The following is a 17,683-nucleotide window of genomic DNA, read 5'->3' as shown; positions in this document are numbered from 1 at the left end:
CGGTCATTTCAAACTTGGAATCACCGAAAGCGTTACAAATAAAACATCTACACAACCCTTGTTAACTCGTGTCAATATTAAAGCCCCGTAAAGTGAATGAATATGCCTTCTGTCAAACGGGGGTCTACTGAACTATCACCAAGTACGCAGGCAATGGACCTGTGTTAATGAAAAGCTATTAGCAGCATTCTCCATTTAAATAGCACAGGCCAAATCAATTTAGAGCATTTTATTCCATACGCCCAAGGCTTTGTATTTAATCCACTGCCAAAGCTGCTGCACCCCAGCGCTTGTTGCAGGTTTTCAGCTGCTTGTCTCACTGTGGGCTATTCAACGGGCTAATGACTGCCACAGGAGTGTTGTAGAAGTTATTCTGCATTCGCCAGAGAGAGAGAGAAAAGTCTCCCATCAAGCATACAAATGACATGAGAGAGCAAGTTTAATCTTTTTTTTTTTTTCATGCTCACTGCTTTTTACACAGCACAAAAACCCTCCTCTCTGGGAGGTGAAGGACTTGCTGTGTGTAAAAAAAAAAAAAAAGAAAAAAAAGAAACAATTTATAAAACATCACTTTCAGTCAAAATCTGTGAACAGTACAGGAGACTAGACGAGAACAAAGTACTCTCGGACGTGCCGCAGACAGAGCTGGTGCATATGTGGAAACCAGCTGGACACATCTGAGCCCCACCACTGATTTGTAGCTGCTAAGTCAATCTAAAAGTCAAACACACTCACTCCTCGCTCTTAAATACTAATAAAGCAAATGCCCTCATCGGAAACTATTCCCCCAACGCTGCATCCACAATGTGCTTTGCACACGTCTGCGCACGTGCCCGATCTGTTTAAATAAGTCACAAATCACTACATACTGGCCGTCACTGTGCGTTACAGTGTGCATGTATATGAGGGCCTGGAAGAACGCTGTAGCAGAGGAGACACCACACTCATCAAGATGTGTGCAGTGCAGAGACCACACTAAAGCCTGGACCAAAGCCACTGAGCAGGTAGAGCCCATAAATCACTGTTCAGTCAGGGACAGACATACACGCAGACAGTCTCCACCTGCTGTAATACTACCCTGAACACCCCTTACAACTGCCTACAGCTTTACATACACACATGCTCAAACACATACAGGATGCTGTGGTCAACGAGGATCTCGCAACGTCCACTGGGCCTGAAAGGAGAAAAAAGTGCTTTATGGGCCTAATGCAGACGTCAAGGGCATTGTGATTTTGATTTACGGTGGCCCTGTGGCCGGACTGTGATGTATTGCTTTGGCGCAGCATTTTACATTGTGATGAATATTGTTGGGTGCGGGACCAGATAAATTTTGAAGACACTTTAGGGGTTGTTATATGCCAGGCAGTCAGCCTCGAAGGTTGCCAGGGAGAAGCCAAACCATTATTTATAGAAATACCAGGGCCTTTTTTTTTTCTTTCAAAAATTCATTCTGTACCAAGCCACAAGCCTTCACACATATTTTAAAAAGGTTGAAAAGGGTGGAGGACTTGTATAAGAAAGACCAAGAAAGAAAATAATAAGTCTACCTGAAAAGACAGGAGTAGGAGTAGAAAAAAGTTGGAGACTAACATAAAAAAAAAGAAAAAAAGAAAAAAGAAAATCAAAAAATCACAATGGATTTCTCACAGCCAGCTGGGGTTTCAATTCCAGTTTATGTGGCAGCTCATGGTAATATGGAGTAGACACACTCCAAACTAAAAGAAAAAAAAGAAAGAAAAGAATCTGCACTTGCCAATTGGTTTTCCCTCTTCTGCCCTTTCTTTCACTTTTCATCCCACTTTTATTCCTGCAATCCCCCCTTTCATCTCTCCCCTTTCTGTCCTTCTCCATCGGCTTTTTTTTTTTTGGGGCGGGGGGGGGGGGGGGGTGCGAAACAAAACAAGGGTGTTGGTGCGCGTGAGGCTTCGACCAGGCACAGGAGGCGATGGAGGAACCTTGATGTGTTGTTCACCAGAGAGACAGAGCAGTGGATGCACATCATAAATCTAAATAACAAGATGGCCCGTTTTCAGAGGGTAATGCATACGTAAGGAAGGAATGACTGACAGCGATTGCCAAGCACAGAGGTCTGTTTACACATATTATAAATCAAACATCACAGGTAAAGTGAGGGTGCAGTCAACTGTAATACATGTGCTCAGTAATGCATAGCTGCTTGTAGTCCGCTTATGTGGTGGAAGGCTCGGCGTCAGGAGGAGATAACTGTGCTTCCAGTTTAATGTCATAACATGTGGTAATCCTCTTAGGGCTGGGATAGTAGATGATCTCCAGACAAAGGGAACCTTGCAAGGGACAAGCAAAGATCCCCACCACTCTAACTCTGTCCTCTGTGATGGGGGTAGCTGCTGCCCCCCCCCCCCCCCCCCCCCCCCCCCCAACACTGACATAACACAAAACACAAAACATTAACACACATGTAATGAAAGGATGAGGAGATAATGTGCAGCAATAGGAAACACCAGCCAACCCCCAAGCATAATCTCCCTATTCATAAACAGACCATGTAAATCCCTTAAGGTGCTGAAAGGGCCTGGCAGACACCCATGGGTGGGGCCTGGGAGAGAGTGTAATTGTGTGGACCACAGACTGTCTATAAACATATATAGTTCTCATTTCTGATGTACAAATGTCACATATCTGCAACCTCACTCAAATGTTGAGTATCTCATGACGGAAACACGCTCAATTCACATATTTCAGGTTATGTTTTGTTTGAAAATGTACTTGTATCTCTTTGTGTGTGTAGTGCAAAACTGCAGCCCAGTATCACTAGGACTTTTGTCTATATTGTACACCTCATGATTTAAGCCCAATACCAACATTCAGTGCCAGTTGCAGAAGCAGTGTGCTTGTGTAGCAGAAAATATGGGTGAGGAGGTCAGAGGGTGGCTAATGAGCATGTGACATGACTGACTCTGAGTTGAAGTCCCGTCCCAAAATCGTTCCCAAACCTTAACCAAGTGTTGTGTTGCAATGCGCTGAGAAAGAACACCAATTATCCGGGCAAATTTGCCTGCTGGACCATTTATGCAATCCATCTTCATTTGCCCCAAGCAGCCAATGTAACAACTGCACAGGCGTTAGCTGTGAGCTAGCTGGAGAGGGACACACCAACCATGTGTGTTTGTGTGGTACTTCAGCTTCTGACTGAACTCAGAACTCACCAGGAATACATTTATATTATTATTAGTATCAATATTATTAAGTAGATTTGTAGTCTCAGGATAACTGTACTTTTTTTTTTTGCTATAGTTTGAGAAACATTTTCAACTTGTGTTGTTATGTCTTTGTGCCAGTTTGCATTGCTCCACATGAATATGCATCTAATTGCGCCCACTCATGTCCTATTGACTTTGTATGCAATGATGCTGACTCCAAATTCTTCTCACAGTCTGTCTGAGCTCACCTTAACCATAATTTTGAATTGGTTGTAAAAAAAAAAAAAAAAAAATCAGGTTGTAGAGCTGTAAAATACTGATATGAAGGTTTCAGGATGACCCCGTCTTTGCCCTTAACATTACCATCCAGGTCAGCCTCCTTTTGTCCGAGTCTTTGCCTCTGAGGTGAAAGGTTGCCTCTGATCTCTTTTGATCCTTGGCATTAGTGGCAATATTCAAGAGCATCACTACAAACTACCCATCTGCCTGTCTACATAGCCTGAATGCAGACCTCCGGGATTCAGAGCATGATCGCCTCAAATCTACCAAGCCCCCCCACACACACGAACACAGCTCCCACCCAGTAAGCAATTAAAGCAGCCGTAGACCTATATCACCACATAATCCTTTGTTTAAAAGAATTTCTGCATCTCACATCACAACAGCGTCAACATCCTCCACAGGATGGCATTTCATCAAAAGAATCAAAGAGATTATATCAGTTATTATTCAGCACAGAGTATTACATTTAGATGCACGATGGTGATAGAAGTAAGCTTGTGCCAGTAATAAGATAAAACTATGAATATGGTGTCTATTGTCGGAGGATTAGCATAGAGGTGAGTGTACAATCATACTGATAAAGCTTCAGATCCAGAAGTGCTAACCATCATACAACTTACAGTAAACAGACATGAATCTGACTGAAAGATGGTTTGTAATTGGTACATGTTCAGATATACATCGGGAAGCATAGATAGACACACACACACACACACACACCCACACGCACACACACGCACACACACACAAATACACACACGCCATTAGGGCTTGACAGAGGGTACTCCAACAGAAAAAATACCCGGGATCATTGGGGACAGAGATCTTGCATTAATCGTTACTCACCCTTCCAGCCCTGCACATTAAACACCACTCTACTGCAGACACACACACACACACACACACACACACACACACACACACACACAAATCCACAGTACACAGCGACTACATGGCGGCTGCCCTATCACCTCGCCATGGCGACACACAGATCTGTTTAGACACCATGCAAAACCATAACCCACACTCCTTCTCTTACACACACACACACACACACACACACACACACACACACACACACACACACACGGTCCAAAAATTGTGTCCAATTTGATTGCACTTAGTCCATCAGTCCCAGTGCTCACAAACCACTACACAGGTTGAGTCTTAAAATATTCTTTTTCTTAAGAGGAGTTAAATAAATATTAAAATTGAAGTAGAGATAGGGAGAATTTCACTTCAAATTCAAATCAGCTTGTTTCAAGCACTTGCTTTTGTCATTTTCTGTAAACTAATGAACTGGTCTGCTGATTGGTTCTGCCTGAAGACATTACTGATTGCTTTTGAAATTCCTGAAAAAGCAAAGCTGCATTGGAAACGCTGGAACTTTATTCCAGCCACATGCATACTTTAAACAACAAAACACATTCATATGAGCAAACACATCTTAAAACTATATAATGTGTGAAAATGGAAATTTTTGAGGGATTTGAGGGATTTAAGGGATTTAGGGGGTTGAACTAATCATTTATTCCAGATATACTTACAGTATATACATTTTCCTGAAGTTGGCGCAAGATCTCACTGAATATGAGTAAAATAAGTAATGTGTAATAGGTTATATTGTGCTCTTCAATCAATCAATCAACTCAGGCATTTCTGTGAAAAACAGGATTACGTGTCATCTTTGTTGATCCCTCAGTGGTTAGTGAGGCTCTTACAAAAGACTCTTGCTCATCTCAGTCTTCTCTTCGGTCGATACCTCCCTGCAAGAAATGGCTTTGATTCGGTAACTTGGTGTGAAAAAAGTACAATCTACCTCAAAAGGAAGTAACCTTTTGTTATCAGTGCTTGCTTCAGAAAAACCACAGACTGTATTATGCAGGATTATTTGCGGACAGATACGAGACATTTTTCTATTTCAGCTAATTAGGTGATTAGCTACAACAGAGGGGAGCATGAATTATAGCAGCCTATAATTCATGCTCCTCTCCCCACCACTTGAGAAAAGATGAAATTGAAGTAGGTAGAGATAAAAGTAATATAAAGTACAACCTCAGCGTGATTACAGACATGCTGGCTGATATGCATACAGCTGTAATCACGTTAAGTGTTATGGGGGGGGGGCATATATAGTGAGAATTGATTGAGTTACAGTATACAGCCACATCTATCACTGGGGATGCACTGGATAAATCCTTTGCATGAGAAATGGAAAACAATGACTCATATGAAACACCTTAATTTCCCTAACGTAAGTGAAGCTAAATCAAACCTCGCAGAGTTTTCATCTGAAATTTATTATTAAAAAAGCCCATCGTTTAAAGGAGCTATTTGTAAGATTTGCTGTTGCTAACGTTGGCATTCACAGCTGTTTACATACCAGTCTTGTTAAGAGCTTCAGTAATCGATGTATTTACAGTACAAGAGGCCGTGCTACTTCTTCAAGACTCTACAGTGACTCGGTATTGAAAAGTAACAAGAAAGTCCGACCAGTCCGGGGCTAGCTGGTTAGCATGGTAACTCCAGTACAAGAAAAAAAGTGATAGAAATAGATGCAAAACAAGAGGGTTGCTTTCCGCTGGTGGAGACAGCTCTTGGAGGGTAAAAGAATGACGTTTGACGCTGAACTCACAACTTTTCTTCTAGACTGGTAGGTAAACAGCTGTTAATACTAATGCTTAGCTATGTAGCAATATCTAAACTTAAGTAGCTCCTTTGAAATGACTGACACTGCAACATTAAAACCCATGCTAGTGGGCAACATAAAGAATTTGACATTATTACAGTGATACAAATTGGGCCCTGACTAATTCAGAGGTACTGAACCGACTTCAGTTAATGAATTTCCTGGAGTTTTACTTACAGTATTTCTGAGTGTGATATTCATGGAATGACCAAAGATTTCTAGATTGTTTTGTGTTTTTGTGCAACTTGAGATATATACAATTGAGCTATTGCATAAGTGATTTAATGTAAGCAGCTATTGCATAAGTTTACCAAAGTGACAGTGACATAAGTATTTGGACCAAATACAACAACAAACCGCCTTTAAACGGGAATTTCCATTTATCAACATATTTAGTTTTCCAAGTTGAGCCACAAAGGCATGTGTCAGTGCACAGACAAGACATTTTATCCATTACGGGGGTAAAAAGGTAACAGACAAACAAATACAAATGGGCTTCTGTCTATCCATTATCACCATTCCTGCTTTACGGGTTTCGGCGGCTCCCACACTCTGAGGTTGGTGTCATGAAACATTTAAACTGAAGCCACACAGAAAGCCATCAGCGTGTTAAATGTGTGGTGGGAACAGATTTAGAAGATTTAGAGTAATGGAATAATCACTGTGAAGGAGCACGGCGGAGCGGAGTCATGCAAGACTAGTTGTGGCGACCTTGGATTTTGTCAATACAATCAGCTGTGTCTATCTCGAAACAACACAGGGCTTGTTGCCTTTCAGACAACTTAAAATCAAAACCAATCACAGTCATGATTACAATGGATGGATTTTATACCAGAGGCCTGTGAATGAAGACAACAACAATGAGGGAGTCTGAAAAAAAATAGAATTTAGACGAAGATAAAAAAAAACAGAGTGACTTAAGGTCTTAAGAAGGAAAAAGCATTTAGATTATCTTAGCAAGAGATATTGTAACCTTTGAAGTCACTTTGCAGTCATTATGAGCAGAGCTGCGATACGCTCCACACTTGATTATGATTTATTATTTGTCCCTAAGGCTTTGCGCATGTGTGTATAGAGTATATATATATATATATAAATATATATACACACACAGCTGTCTATGCGTGTAATTTACTTGATGTGTATCTGTGTTGTATGCTGTCCGTGTGATGTGTAATTGTGTTGTCACTGATGTGTGGAAAGAGCTCCTGGGAGAGAAAGAGACAGAGCTGGGAGTTGGGTGAGGGGTGGGGGGGGGGGCGGCGGGGGTGCTGATGCATGTGGGTGGTCATGGAGGTGAAAAGGTCAGTGCTGAGTGTTGTCCTCACCCGCGGGTCCTAAAAGAAGATCTGTTTGTCTCAATCAACAAAGGCCGCAAAGGAGTGTATGGATTGTTGGTTTACCACTCAACAGGCACAGCACAGACACACTCCTGTTAACATACACACTATATCTTTAATAACACTTATTTCATGCTTTCAGCCTCTTTCTATCTTTCTTGCTCTCTATCTTTCCGGCTCCCTCACCCCCTCTTCTCCCTCCCTCTCTCTCTCTCTCTCTCTCTATCTCTATCTCTCTGACTGGGATTAGTGATCTAAGATCAGTGCGGCCGTAATGCCCTTCTCAGTAGACTGACAGATGATACAGCCTGCCCTTTGGGCTCCAGTCGGAATGGCTGCAGATCAATACCCGAGCTGGCTGCCTATCAGAATTCTCACAAACATGCACACACGCTCGCACAGCCCACATACACGCACATATACACACACACACACACACACACACACACACACACACACACACACACACACACACACACACACACACACACAAATTCACATGCAAGCCTAGCATCAAAGTCCATCTGAGCCAGCTGGCATTTACCGGAACAGGACCTGGATGTGTGCAACACGGCAGGAGGGGACATTCCCGGGATAGTTCCCAGCCTAGAGAGGCAGCGTGGTTGGAGGATGACGGAGCAGTGGAATTCTGCTCACAGATTCCTCTGGCTCCAACGGCTCATTTAAATTAAGCAGTTTCGAGGAGACGAACTGGCTGACTGACCGAAACAAAGCAACAGGTTGAAGAAACAATCAAGGGGTTGAAGTGTCTGCGAGGTCTGTGTGTGTGTGTGTGGCAGGGTGGCCGATTAACCTCTGTGGGAGAATTTGTGTGTGGTAATTTGTGAGTGACACCTCATTGTGCTGTGATTGTGTGGTGCGGCTCCATTAGGTGCGAATGTGCAGTGACAGTTAAAGCTTTAGGTTAGGATCCATTCACAGTACAGTACAGTAGTTGTGTATAACCTTGGATTTATTTGTGAAGGAAGTTTTAAAAAATGAGTTGAAAAAAGTTTGAAATCACAAATCATATTCCTTTATTTCCTTTGTTTTCAGAGAAAAGGATTTGGGGATTTAATACTGAGATTGGATGAAAGGTTAAGATGGATTTTTTTTTTTTGCAATAAAGGTCTGATGAGCTCCTCAACATTGTGCTCCACACATAGGCAGAATAATTACCGACCTGGCTGGAGAATCTCTTTCCCTACCGTCAAGTGCAGACACCATTATTAGATGACTGCAATGAAATGCAAATGCTGTGGAACATTTGTCAGGTGCAACCTAAAGAAAATGTACTTCTATTTTTCTCATTTATATTCATTCAAAAGAGCAGATTATCATATTGCCCAGACAACCAATTCATGCACCCCTATATGCAAGCACGCATGCAGAGAGTTGCACATAATGTTACATTATTTATGCTGACAAACAAGACTGTAGCAGGGGAAGCAATTTCATGTCAAATGGAGACTCTGAAACGCTGAATTGGTCAGCCTTCCCAAACACACACTGCCTCTCTCTGCATGCTCACACCATCTTTCCAAACAGATCCAATGTGCAGTGACCTATGCAAATAAACTGTGTCCAAGAGGGAGCCGGTGTTGCGATTGTTCCATCGCGTATTGCGTCACCGACTTGCCACATAAATAAAAACGAGAGATGTATAAATAATACAACCACAGATTTGACACTCTGGAACACTGACAGCCCCAACTTGTGTGCCACCTCTCTCTCTCAAGCAGGCGGTAATTTATTGTCTCCCACTGCCGTAGCAGAGTCAATCAATAGCCAATTAAAGACAGGCATATACTACAGTCTCCGGTGGCCGACAGTGCATGTGCTGCTGTTTGGCCAGGGAAATAAATATGTAAATGGTTCACCGGCAGAATAGCATCAGTCAGTATCTTTCAGCAAGCACAACAGGAGGCATATCAATAACACTCTCCACCCACACACACACGCACAAGTCTACACACAAGTCTACACACAAGTCTACCCCAGTATGTTAACCTCCCTGTACCATGCTGCAAGGCCACTAGTGGTCAGAGAGGCCCGAAAGAGCAGTTACCCCAGGCTGAAAGGCTTGTGTGTGTCCTTGTCTGTCAATATGAGTGAATGGCCTGTTGAGGAGAACATTATTTAGTCACACACACACACGCCCCTGTGCACACAAATAGTATCTAGATGTAATATTTATGAAAGTAAAACAAGATACACGCTTCTAAGCAACACTGCTTTAAAATGCTCTGTTGTTTTTTTTTGTTTTTTTTGTCTTCTTGCACATTTCATCACAACGAAAACTGACCTCAGAAGCCACACGTTCTCCTCTCTATCTTTTTTCTGCTGCACAGAAACTCTCTAAAGCCTTCCATGCTGGGAAAGAGACAAGCAGGATAGAGCTGGTTTCAGAGATGTCGATACAGATTCAATTTCAGACCGTCCGAAAAGACACGTAAAAAAAAAAAAGTAACACCGGGGACGTCAAAGACAAAAGCAGCACTGTGAACAGCACACCACTGAAAATAAAATATTTACCCTGCAGACAGCATTGCAAACATGGAAGACTTTGAGGCAGGCGGAGAGCCCCTTCAATTAAAATGATCATAAAAATGATTACTTGTTAATCCTTTATTCACAATAGAAATGTTAGAATAACATGGAACTGGCATTTGCTCGATTTTTAGCAATTTAGGAGACTAATTCAATTAAAAATGTTGTTTGATCTGCTACAAAAGGATGTCGGTAATCTGCTGCCAGCGCTTAATTACAGCAGGAAATCAATAAGAAGATGGCATGATTAACAGTATATTGACCCTTCAAGGAGAAATACACTTGATCATAAAAAAGGGATTTACTGAAATTAAGGCTACTTAAAACCATTTAAGTGTTAGTGGAGCTCAGTTTCGTTGAGCAGCTAGGACTGGCAGTGGTAGGATATATAGAGGAATACGTATATCCATGCCTCTATCCAACTACATTTATCTGACAGCTATGGTTAAATTGTTCGATAGGTGCAGATTTTACATGGAAAACATACAGTATGAACAACAACTAAAGTATAACAAGTTGATATAGATTAAGCTCCTCAGAAGTACGTATAAAAAGTAGTAAATATTTGCCCACCTTAGTTTCATTAACTATACAATGATCATCCTGAAAAATATTCCAGAAACAGTGAGACATGGTTTCCCTAGAGAATCATTATACTGGGAAAGAGCTGTCCGTCTCTCTCCCACACACACACACACACACACACACATACACACTCACACACACAAAAACATACAAATATATAATGATCAACCACCCTGCTGACTGTAAAGCCTAGTGCAGGATGCTTAGATTTCTGGGGATCAGAGATGCACTGCGGGAGTGAGAGCGTGTCATGCAACACAAGAAACCTTGACCCCTTCAATCCAAAGCGCCCATAAATAATCTCCTGCCCTGGAACTTTACACCTCGATACGGGGCCTCTTTAACACTCATCCCTTGCATGAATAGCACCGTAGCCTCGCTCGCTCTCTGCCCATCTCTGTGTTCTCCTGCTCCACATTCCTCCTTCTACAGGCTCTGCCACCACAGGCGCCGTCAAAGAGCCTGACAGTTCAGCCCCGGCTTTGATCTCAAGGCACAGGTTATCTGTTGCCCAGCTAATTTTAGTTAGCCACTTTAAGCCGCGCTTCTCTTTGAAGCACGGGTACCGTGCAGCAGGGAGCTCTGGGTGGTTATCAATGTGCCCCCCTACACTTGCAGGGAGAGGGATTCAACCTCAGCTTTATGAATCTCTACTGTAACCTGGACAATCTGGACAACAATCTTCACCTTGTTACATCTGTATCCTAATCAAGTCTGTTTGCAGAGCGGTCCCAGGTGCAACGGTGTGGGCTGAAAGTAAAGAAATGTTTGAACTGATGTGTGCTGAAGCACTTTTCCATCCAAAGGGGGCTTGTTTGAATAAACACAGCAATACACAAGAGATATTCGAGGAGGAATGCCATTACATCCTCCTGGGTAATTAAAGGTTTCTCAGTTTCATTTTGCTGCGATGTTAACAGATTGTCACAGCAGATGGAGGAGGGGTGTGGCAGGTGAACGCAGATATCTTACCTTTCCTCGGAGGGCGTGAAGCAGGAAGAAAGACTGTCTGTGCACCTCAGGCTGGGGAGGTCAAAAGTCTGTAAAAGCAAACAGTGAATGAGTTCTGGTCTTGTCAGGGAAAACTTGTGTTTGGAATATGATTCTGATGTTCATTGCTTTTTATTTATTTACCCCTTCATTTACTAAATCAGTCAACCAGCACACGTCCTACTACAAGCTTGTTTTCCCTTCACCCATTCCCATGAATTACAACGTCCTGGAGAAACAAGCTTATTCAAACAATAAAACAGGGATGTAAAAACTAAGGCTTGTATCCGACCAGCCCGGAGTTGTTATTAAAATTTGAAGAGCGACCACAGCGCAACCTCAGGCGCAGTGTGTTTACAGCAGTTTACACAGCAGTACCCTGTGATTTTACAGAACGGTTGGCCAGCTGGTGTGAGAGTCAGTCAAGACAATAAAACATCAGAGTGTGACCTTGCACGCTGCAGCAGAAAGCAGAGTCACAACACGAACACTGGGGCAACATGTCGAGGTGAAAGGGCAAGTCCTCAAAGAAAATAACGCTTGTCCATTTCGCACCTACGTAGCAGTGCACATATGCGAGTCTCTTTCTTTATCTTTCAGCGCTGTCTTTATCAAGCATGCTACTGAGATCAAACACACACAAACACACACACACACACATACACACACACACACAGGTGTACACAAAAAAACAAAAAACACATGGATACACAGAGCTGCACAGCCAAGGCAAGGTACACAGAATATCAAAGTGCTGCTCCTGCTCTCCAGCATGAATGATGGCTCTCCAGAAGCAACTTCAGATGAGAGGAGCAGGGTGGGGTTGTGGGGTGGTGGGGCGGTGGCGGGGTGGTTGTCTGCAGTCTGATTTAGCGCCTCAGTCTCGTACAAGAGGGGTCACTGTTCTCCCCACTGGATGACTTACGAGGGCACAGCCAAAGCTTTCATTTCCATTTTATTGTGAGGAATGGTGGCTAAAGCTTCCCTCTATCTGTTGTCGAAGCTGTTGCAAAAGCTCGGCAGAGGACAGTGGCCACTACGAGTGCCAAAATGGCCACTTCTGAATGGCAAAATCATGTTCCCCACAAGGATAGTGATGGTAGTTATATATTTCTTAAATTCCGAGGTTTTATCGGGGGGGGGGGCATCAAAGTCAATGTCCACTCAAGTGCAGTGTCTGACTCTTTTGAACCTGACTGACAGGGAGCAGTGAGTGCACACACTGTATCCTACCAGTCAGGTGTGAATCTTACTTTGCCGGTTAGGATTGTCTTACTCTGCGACCGCCCCCAACCCCCACCCTTTCAAAATCTCTTTTCAGTACAAACACATTTATCGTATAAAGGATTTAAAGGCGAGGACAAGACAGAATGAATTGGCTTCAGGGTTTTCTATTTCTATCAAAAGATACAACGACAAAAGACCTGAGGTCAGACATGGAGGGAAAAGCAGTGTGTGGCTGGGTGGGCAGGCACAACAGAGAGAGAGATGGAGAGAGAGAGAGAGAGAGAGAGAGAGAGAGAGAGAGAGAGAGAGAGAGAGAGAGACACACACAGAGGACAAAAAAAGAAGGTAAGTAGTTAGAGGAGAATGAGCATGATATTTGTGTACGAGTGTGGCAGAAGGTGCGGACTGATAGATAATAGGGAAACAGAGATAACAAGAGAGAAGAGGAGAGAAAAATACAAATGATCAATAGAGCAGGAATGTGCCAACCACTGTACAGAATGGAAGCAGAACAAACCATAGAGTGACACAGTCGGCAAAAACAAGACAGTTTGTTCCTCCCATTAGCGGGCAGAATTAATTAGGCCTCCATTGACACACTGTGTAACAAGACAAATATAATTACATTACTTCATTACTCCTCATCATTACAAGCTTTCCTCCTTCCTGCTCCCCGGGGGGCTGTAGACAGCCAACCGGACAGCCAACTCTAAACAGTGGCCGTGGAAAAAAACAAAAACAAGATGGCTGTCAGCGTTCATTTAGCAGAGCGGTGGAACAACAATTCCACGATAAGTCACGCTCAGGAGATAGATGTTGGTTTCTGGTCATCAGGCATCATGCAGCAGAGCTAGTGATGTTCCTATGGCTATAAACAGACTGTAATTTGGCTTGAGATGTGATCGCTCACTCCCAGCGAGCTATATTTACCATCTGTGGCCCTTTACCCTGTTTGCATGCAGCATGTGGGGCACGTGTGTACAAGCGATTGTGCTCAGTGAGATCCTGCAGCAACCACGATGATAGCTAGCTTTCTTGAGAGAGGCCATACATGACATTCACATTCTGTTTTTTTTTTTTTACACTGTGGACACAGAGAGTCCTCTCACAGCTCTGTGGGTGTTTGCATGATATCATTCAAACATTTCTTCAAGATCTGACACGGGGAGGAAAGCTGACCTTGGCATTCCAACAACCAGGCCTCTGTTCTCGAGGGTGAGAAAAATCAACTATCCAAAAAAAAACAGACATTTCAAATTAAGAGGAAAACTTTTGGCTTGAGTGTTATATAAGTGTTATAGGATTTTCTCACAGACTGGGAGTACAATATTCGGCCTTGCAATGACAAGCCGCAAAAACAAATAACCTTGTTTTAATAAAAAAGCAGGGGCAGAGGCGTTGAAAAGCCGCTGCTGTGCTGTGTGTGGTAATGGGGTATCATTTGTCTCATGGGAGAGAGCAGCGCCCTGCAGCTGTGGCGTACTCGGAGCTCACACAGCTGTGAATGAGGCGGCGTCGGCCAGCGCTGGCACACATCGGCAAGTCAGCTGACAACGGCCGGCTTTCCTCTCACCGAGGAAGACAAGTGCTCATGAAACCCAGCGCTGCTGGATAAGTCTGCAGGCACAACCTACTGTGTATTTGGCTCTGGATAATAATACAAAATGTTCAAGATTAAATGTTAATATAAAAGCTTTTTTTATTAAAAGAATTTACACAGTCTTAAAGCTGGACAACAATTGGCTGACAATATCCCCCCAGGGGGCTCTGCTGCGGACTCGTCTGATGGGATGGATTTAAGTGATATTTTAATTCTCATGCCAAAAGTCCAGTTGCGACAAATTGACTGAAATTAGTGTGACGCATGCTGTTGTGGCTTTTTTTTTTTTGTGTGAGGTTTAATGTGCCTCCGTGAATCATGCCATCCTAGGTTTAACACCCTGTAAGGATTATGAACAACATGCTGCAGAGAGCACCGCATCCATTCCACACTCAATCTGCTTTTCTTGCACAAATACATGAATCGAGACACTACAATGCTTAATCTCTGTTCCATATCCAGTTTGGGTAGGGGACAGCGAAATTGAAACGACAGGACGTGGAACGAAGCACATCCTGCTCAAAATGAAGGTATCACTCCTTCGTTTACGGAGCTGACAGACTACTGATTGCTCCTTGGCTATAAGCCTTGAGGTTCAAATACATGTCTCACCAGTGTCTCACAGCGCCGTCTCTCTCTCTCTCTCTCTCTGCATGTGTGTGTCTGTGTGTTGAGGGTAGGTTTAAGAAATCTACTGTATACTGCAGTTGCCATACTGCTGACTCTGCTGTGTTAACACAGCCCTAAGGGTAATCCAAAAGATCATCTATAAAAATGACTCCGCATACCTTCCCCCTCGCTCTTCTTCTTTCTATCCCTCCCTCCCTTCTCTTTTTTTACTCCATAGGATGTTTGCCCACCAACAGCTGTCCCTCCATATCTGTCTGTTCAGATCAGTCTCTTCCCGCCATCACTCCCTCCCTGTTTCCTCTCCTCTGCCCATGCACAAGGTTTCTCAGGCCAAAGCCTGTCCACAGTAAGTGCTGTCCGGCTTTAATCCCGCTCTACATTGCTGAAGGGGAGAAAACTTCACTTTCCAAATCCTCGACAGCTGCATCGGTAAGATCGGACTCTCAGTCCCTCGTCTCTTTGCATTGTCGTCGTGCCTCAGTCTCACCCAGTTTCACCTCTTCACGCGATCGCTCACAGCAGGACGGACATGCATAGAGGGCATGACGCCTCCGCCCAGGAATGCTGGCATGGAGCCAAAGCAGATCCCCTTCCACGGAGCGTACAAGCAGCGTGGATGCTTGAGCTAACATGCGCGGCCATGCAACACGCGCACACACACACACACACACACACACACACACACACACACAAAGTTCTTCTGGCACCACGGGGATGTGAAAACGACAAAACGGAAAACAGGGGGATCTTAGGCTGGGCAGATGGTTTAACTTTGGCTCTACTATTCTGTTCTCCCAGCCCTGTTGAGACTTTCTTCAGTGATTTGCATGACTAAGGCGTAGGTACTTATCAGTGAATTGCTGTGTAATTTAAAACTGTGGGCGGCTCGGCCATGCTCTGATTGCAGGCTGATGTGTGTGGAAGTTAAGTAGGGGGGGCTGCGGGGGAGCTACTGTAGGCTCTGGCAGTGAGCCAAACTGTGTGGCATTGCTGAATGATGAGATACATGCCTGGAGGCTCCCGCACAAGCTGAATCATAAGAGGAAGGACACAACTCAATGGACAGCTTTAACCATGCAATTACTTTCTACATGGAGAATAAAAATAATAAAAAAAAAGCTGCCAGCATAGCTACAGTACAGAGCCCGTCTTCAATTGGAAATAGAACAGAGAGGTAATAGAGTTTGGGTTGTCAAGGTGATTGTAATAATGGGCTTGTTTCCATTTAGCTTACTGGTACATCTTCAAATTTCCATTCACTGTTTTCACGTATGAAGAAAGCAATCATCGGCCTCAACAGTTCACTATTTCACCTTGAGTCACAATTTGTCAGCTCTTCTAGAACAGACAATTTAGACAACAGGAACTGCCTCTACACTTTCATTCCTTGTGTATTGTGTAAAGGGACCCACACACACACACACACACACACACACACACACACACACACACACACAAATGGCGCTGTTAGAAAGAGTTCTGGGGTCAGCTGTGTGCTAAGGTTCATGGTGTTCTGTTGAGGAAGAGTTATGACAGGTCTGCTCCATCTCAGCGACCAGACAGACAACTCACACACAGCATCATTTATCCGTGAAAGCCACACGACGCCATGGGTGGGAAAATCACCGCTGCGGCTATGCTACTTTACCACTTTACCACAAATTGAGATGATAAGAAGTATGAGCCACCGCCAAACGTATTTAATGTAGCAGGTCAGAGTAATGTTAATAAGGTTGTTTTTTTTTTTTTCTGGGTATGAGGTGTGTGTTTTTGAGTGTGTGTAGTATTGCTGAATTTATGTGGGCTCCTTCTAACAGCCAAGGAGTGGAGATGGATGGGGCCAAAAGGAACAAGATTAAAATTAAAATGAGCCAATTAAAAGCTCCTGGTCTGGCAAGACTCCCGTAAAAAAAAAAAAAAAAAAAAAATTAAAAAGCGCAAGACACAAACAAGGACAGGGAATAAAACTTAATGGAACAGAGATTTTTTATGGTTAACGGCTTTGAGAAATTGGTTAAAAAAAAAACATTTCACAGCTTTATCTGCAACAGTTCTTAAACAATAAAGCTTTTGTTTATAGGAGAGACGCTTCGTCTTTAAAACTGCCTTTAAGTTGAGGTTTCCAGCAGAATGTGCATGAAGCCGGTGGAACAGATGGCTCTCTCATTGGGGAAACATGTGGCAAGGAGAAAATGAGAGTTAGAACAAGTGGGAGATACTGTATGAAGGCCCTCGGGCGAGCTCGTCGTGATTGTCGTCGATTAGCCTCTCATTGGGCGAGGAGAGGAAAACAAATCTTCAAACATTATGACCGGCCTGTACACCCTGCAGCAAGGTTCTGCTTTGTCATTCGGACGACAAGAGCTGCTTAAGTGGTAAATGCTTTCTATTCTCTCTCTCTTTTTTTTTTTTTTTTTTGACACTTAGAATGTTCACGAAATCCAATTCAATCCAATCCAGCAGCCCTGCAACTATACAGCTCTCTGAAACATATAATTCTGTATTTGTGTTGAGACGATAGACGAGAGACGAGAGAAAACGTTGATATTGCCGTTTGTGGGTCTGTTATGAGTCTCCATCTTTAAGGGAGGAGCAAATTATTAGGTAC

At 43.4% G+C, this 17,683-nt stretch overlaps 1 protein-coding gene across 1 annotated transcript in view; it reads right to left on the bottom strand.

Annotated features, from left to right (window-relative positions):
* LOC111225212 (tetraspanin-9) overlaps nt 1–17,683 on the bottom strand; it is a 152,300-nt gene that overhangs the window by 96,010 nt on the left and 38,607 nt on the right. The window contains exon 3 of the mRNA XM_022749950.1: nt 11,601–11,668. The gene's annotated coding sequence lies outside the window, so the exon portion shown is untranslated. The remainder of the gene's footprint in view (nt 1–11,600; nt 11,669–17,683) is intronic.

The sequence above is a fragment of the Seriola dumerili genome, unplaced genomic scaffold (assembly GCF_002260705.1).
Source record: "Seriola dumerili isolate Sdu_G_001 unplaced genomic scaffold, Sdu_1.0 BDQW01000147.1, whole genome shotgun sequence".
Classification (NCBI taxonomy): Eukaryota; Metazoa; Chordata; class Actinopteri; order Carangiformes; family Carangidae; genus Seriola; species Seriola dumerili.
The sequence above is the reverse complement of the archived record's forward strand: the minus strand, read 5'-3'. Positions and strand labels throughout refer to the sequence as shown.